At 32.6% G+C, this 6,202-nt stretch overlaps 1 pseudogene; it reads left to right on the top strand.

The window, feature by feature from the left end:
* The first annotated feature begins 293 nt into the window (after positions 1 to 293).
* LOC101566660 lies at positions 294 to 536 on the top strand (annotated as a pseudogene).
* The last annotated feature ends 5,666 nt before the right edge of the window (positions 537 to 6,202 follow it).

Here is a 6,202-nt window from a genome sequence, read left to right as displayed (position 1 = left end):
GTGCTTATTCCACTGAGCCATCTCCCCAGACCTCATGATACTCCATATGGAATAACCAAATATCTCTACCAAGAAGCTCCTAGAATTAATAAACAAATTAAGTATCATAGCATTATAAAAGGTCAATATCCAAAAGTCAACAGCATACTTTTAAACAGACAACAAACACACTGAGAGAGAAATTAGAGACACATTACCCTCCACAACAGCATGTAAAAATTAAAAAGTAGAAATAAAGCTAACAAGTGAAGTAAAAGAGCTATGCATTGAAAACTACATTATGAGCCAGGGAGATGGCCAAGTCTGATCCCAAGGCCATGCCCAATATCCCCTCGTTGGTGCAGATCTTCTTGCAGCAGATGCAAGATAAACTTCAAATGATGGCTTACCAGATCATTGGAAGCATCCATGATATGAGCTGTCACATTGACAATCTGGAGAAAAACATTGCAGACCTCATGACACAGGCCAGGGGGGAGGAACTGGAAGGTGAAAACAAGATACCTGCTACACAAAAAAGTTGGAGGTTGTTGTAGATCCTATACTAAATACACACAAAAAAGGGCATCTGAGATCAATACACATTTCCCAAAGGAAGAAATATAACTGACAAAAAAAACCATGAAAAAATGTTCCACAGCACTGGCCATTTGTGAAATGCAAGTCAATACATCATTGAGATATCATCTCACACCAGAAAGAAAGGCTAACATAAAGAAACCAACTAACAGCAAATGCTGGAGAGACTGTGGGGAAAAATGAACTTCTCTCCACTGCTGCTGGTTGGGTACAACCCTTATGGAAATCAGTGTGGGGACTCCTCAAAAACTGAGGTTGGAAATCCCATTCAACACAGTTATTCCCCTTCTGGATATTTTTCCGTAAGATCAGAAAACTTCATACCATAGTGATGTCTGTACACCCATGTTGATAGTAGCACTATTTCTCATAGCCAAATTTTGGAAACAACCAAAATGCCCATTGCCTGAGGTATGGATAAAAAGATGTGGTGTTTTTATATGGAGTATTACTCAACTATAAAGAAGAAAATATTGAGGCCTTTATGGGTAAGTAGATACAACTAGAGGTTATACTTATTAGTCAAATAAATCTGACCCACATGTGTAAATATCATATTGTCTCCCCAGTATAAGAAACTGAAAGAATAAATAAAACTTGATGGGTACAACAGATATGGTGAAACAGAAGGAGACTGATCATGAGGATTAAACAATAATGAAGAAGGAAAGGAGAAATGATAGGAAAAAGGGAGGGGGCAGAATCATGCAACTATATAGAGAGGATGGATGAAATGATTGTACTGATAATTTCCATCAGTTATTTTGACAATAGCAGTTAATGTTTAGAATTTTCACTTTGGCTAACTCTATATGCTGGTATCTGTGATCTGAGTGGCTATGTCAATAATTTCAACGTGTAATACAAAAAACATGATTGAATACTTGTTATCTTGGTGTTCTGCATATGTACCATTTTTATTGTCTTATCAATTATTACTATATCCTCTTTAAAATAAATTTTTAGAAAGGCAAATATATAAGAAAAATTCAGATTTATTGAAAGAAGGCACTATTTTTCAATAATTCATCTAAACTTTTATAACTATTTCTGTTAATCTGAACAACAGATGTGATGATAAAAATATGCAATATAACAATTGTTTTTAATTTCCTAATCTTTTTTGAAAATCTGTAACATATGTATTGTTTTCTGTTATTCTTCTTTGTTTCTACTATTTTTTTACTTTTATTTTAACTCTTCATAGTTAAATTAAATTAAGTTAAAAAATAAAGTCAATATAAATCGACACCTAAGATAGTTTAAAGACAGCTATCAGATGAACCTACAAAACTTCATAAGAAAAAAAAATACTCAAAGTGATAAAATTTGAAGACCAATAAAGATTTAGAAGGATCAAAAGTAAAGCAATTTCTCACATACTAAGAAACAGACATAAGACTCACAGTAGATTTCCTATCATAGTCCTTGAAAACCCAAAAAAAGTGATAAGATATTGTAAAAGTCTGTGAAGCCAATTTAGTTATTGACTAGAGTTACATATTAGGCAAAACTATTTCTCTAAATTAAGGAAAAGCTTTCCTTAAACAAAGGCTGCTAGAATTAATCATTCATACCAGGAGAGCATAAAAAGTATGAATTTAATATTGAAATAAAAAGTTTGTCAAATTCAGAACACTTTAGTGCTCTAATAGTGATGGAAGTCAGTTTAAATCTAATGCAAAAATTAAAATAATTGAGATTAAAAATCAATATAATTGTAATATATTTAGCAATATACATTGTTAATATATACAACATTAACAGATGTAAGTGTTAACCTAAAATAGACTATCAATACATTTTAGAAGGACTCAAATTAATCACAAAAATTCCAGTAGCAGTTACCCAGATATAGAGGCTGGAATTAAAGAGGACACCTACAGACAGTCAGAAAGTCACAAAGGAATAAAAACCAACAAAAGGGAAGGAGTAACAATTATGAAAATGTTAATAATGGGACATAATCTACTTGATCAGAAAATTTGGAACACTACCGAGGTACATGACGTTACAGTACAAGTTCTCATATGTCCTGAGCCTTAATTGACCTTAGAAGGCTAGGGCCAAAATGTTGGCTTTCCTTGTAGCCCTCCTTTTTCTCTAATTTTGGTCTGCAAACTTAGGTTGTTAACCATCCATAAGAGAAGCTTATTTTTATTACCATACAAACTAGGCTGTTAAGCTTAGATTATGGGGCCAAAGAGGAAGGTGATCGATGATGTAGTGTGCCTAAGGAGAGTCACATGGAGAGAAAACATTCTCTCAGGCTTTCACAGAAAGCACATTGGCCAAGTAATGGCCGTGACTCATCCACATGGCTGACTCTGACAAAGGATCTACAATCTGAGTTACAGGGTCTCAGGATAAATCCTGAGAGGATTTTACTGACCTTATCAAATCCAAAGCTATAAGTTTTGTTGCATAGGTCTTGCTTTATCTTGGTCTTAACCAACCAGCAGAAAAGTATAAAAATAAAATATAAGAAGTAAAGACATGGTTTTATGTTGAGCTGTTTTGGACTCTTGTCAAACAGTTCTGACATTGCCAGTCAAGCGGAAGACCCAATAATATTATGGACTATTAGACTATTTTAGAATATTTTGCTGAGTTAACATATCTATAATATTCAAATGATGGAACTAAACAAAAAAGGGCATACAGATGAATGTCCATTTTGTATCTGTGTATTCAAAATTGTTAGGATAGATATATAGTTATATTCTCTTAATGAATAGAAGCATTTGTTCTAATACTGTTTATAAGTAGGATATCATGTCTGCATCTTGACTTTATTTGTTTCTCAATAAAATTATGGAAAGAAATAATAAGACATAATCAATAATCATTTTAAGTGTGTTAAACTCTTTAATCAAAGAAATAGAGCATTTGAAAGGAGAAAAAAATAAAAACTCAAATAGAGCTAGGGATTCAGCACAGTGTTTGCTTAGCATGCTCAAAGCCTGGATTCAATCCCCAGTACTACAAAATAATGACTGAATTACATCCTATTCACAAGAAAATCTACATCAAGTTTAACAAAACCATCCAACTGAAATAGAGAAGATGTAAAAAATATTTTACTTCTGTAGTGAACTAAAGAAACAAAGAAAGGATATACTTCAATTAGAAAAAAAATGTTTTGGGAAAAAATTGTCACAATTATCACATTGCCTTTATGTGATCATAAAACAGTCTACCAAGAATTTATAACAGTTGTAAATATAGTGTTATGATTCGTATTTTTCCCCAAAAAGCCTCATGCAGTCATTGGGTTGTGGTTCTACAATTTGTTATTCATTAATGATCCAAGGCTGGTGTTATGGTTGTGAGTAGTACTGGGATTATGAATGTGAGTGCTACACCCAGCCTGGGGCAGGTAAGGAGAAAAAGACTTCCTCTTTGTAGTCATTGTGCTGCTACTCCTCCTTTTTGCTCTCTTGCTTTTTGCCTACACCATGAAATGTTGCTCTCTGCCATGTGCCTCTCTTACTTGGAGCCAGCTGAGCATGGACTGAAACCTCCAGTAACTCAGCTAAATGAACCTTTTCTTCCTTCATTTTGGGTGTCTGACATTGGTCCTAACAACAAGAGTAACTGAGACTACATACAGTGATTATGTATATATACTCAGAAAATCTACATATACATTTAATCATTAAAAATAATGAACAGAAATATTTACTCAATATAATGATAGTAGGAGATGTTAACACTCCTGTGTAATGGGTAGAATCCTAATTTAGATGAATATCTAATACAGGATGCAATAATAGCATCCATGGTACTGGCATAATAGATATGTATGGAGCTTTCTAGCTGATTGCAGTGAAATACACAGAATTCTCAACAAATCATGGAACTGTCTTCAAAGTTAAATCTTATAGGGCCCAGAGAGATAGCTAAGTAGAATAAGTTTTTGCCTGGCAAGTGTAGGGTCCTGAATTCAATCCCCAGTACAGAAAAAAAAGTTAAATCTTATATTAATTCATAAGAAATTACCAAGTTTATTATCATAAATTATAATTATATATCTTTCATGCTACATTGTAATAAAATATAAAATCAACAAAAAGGATAAACTGAAAATTTTACAAATATGTATAGAAAAAACAGTAATATGAGCAAGCACCTTGAAACTGAAAGAATAAACAAAACAAAACATTTGCAATGTTGCAGAAAAAAAGGTATAGTAATAGACACATTATAAAGAAAATTATTTCTAATTAATGAAATATTGTAATTAAGGAAAGTAGAAAAAGAAACTAAATGTTAGCAGTGGGTTGAGAATAAAACCAAATCAATAATATTCTAATTAAAGAGAGTTTTAAAAACTGAAAACATTTGTTTTTATAAAAATAAAGAAATAAAAAGAAATAAAATTGAAAAGCCATCACACAGACCTGCTTGAAAAAGATAAAACACTAAAGGAAAGAAGATACATTGCAAATTGTCCCACATATACGGAAGAATCTAAGAGTCTATTGTGAAGAATTATGCACTAACAAAATGGATCACCTATAGAAATTGATGAAAACAATAGAAACATGCAAACTGTCAAGTGGCAAGCATGAATATTTAATGTCTGATCTGATCTATAGCAAGTGCTAATATTGAATTTAATAAAAAACTTCACTCATAATAGTAACAAAAATATTAGTATCAAGAACCAGACCATTTTATTGTTATATTGCATTGAAAAAAATTATTCCTTCTCAAACTCTGAGAAAGATAAAATGAACAATTATTTAAACTTATTTTATGAGGCCACATTTATTCTGACATCAATGTCAGACAGATATAATAAAACTACAGGTCAGCATTCCTGATGATTACGGATGTGAAACTTCTAACAGAAAATTACAAAATGCAGTCTAACAGCATATTTAAAAAATCAGATGCTCCAATCCAGAAATTGGCATCTGAGATGAATGCATACTTCTCAGTGGACGAAATTAAAGAAGCGAAAAAATATATGAAAAAATGCTTCACATCACTAGCCATTCGTGAAATGCAAATTAGAACAACACTGAGATTTCATCTCACCCAAGAAAACATGGCTATCATAAACAAATCAACAAACAACATATGCAGAGGCTGTGGGGAAAAGGGAACCCGTCTCCTTTGCTGGTGGGAATGTAGACTGGTGCAACTCTTATGTAAATCAGTGTGGAGACTCCTTAAAAAACTAGGACTTAAAAATCCCATTTAAACCAGCTATTCCGCTACTGGGAATTTTCCCAGAGGAACTGAAATCGTCATATCATAATGATATATGTGTATCTATGTTTATAGCAGCACAATTTGTAATAGCCAAATCTTGGATACAACCATAATGCCTTTCACCTGAGGAAAGGATGAAAAATATGTGGTATTTTTATACAATGGAGTGTTACCCAGCTGTAAAGAATGATAAACTAGAAGCCTTCATATTAAAGTGTATACCACTTAAAGATACATTCATAAGTGAAATAAACCAGACCCAATGTGTAAATATCGTATAGTCTCCCTAGTATAAGAACTCAAAAGAAGAAATACAAATAGAAAGATATAATACAAGGAAAGGGAAAGCAGGATCTCAAGGACTAACTAATCAAGAGAGGGAAATGGGATGAGCTAGGAA

This window comes from Octodon degus, unplaced genomic scaffold (genome assembly GCF_000260255.1).
Source record: "Octodon degus isolate 3935 unplaced genomic scaffold, OctDeg1.0 scaffold00242, whole genome shotgun sequence".
NCBI lineage: Eukaryota > Metazoa > Chordata > Mammalia > Rodentia > Octodontidae > Octodon > Octodon degus.
Note: the sequence above shows the minus strand (reverse complement) of the source record. Positions and strands in the feature narration are given on the sequence as shown.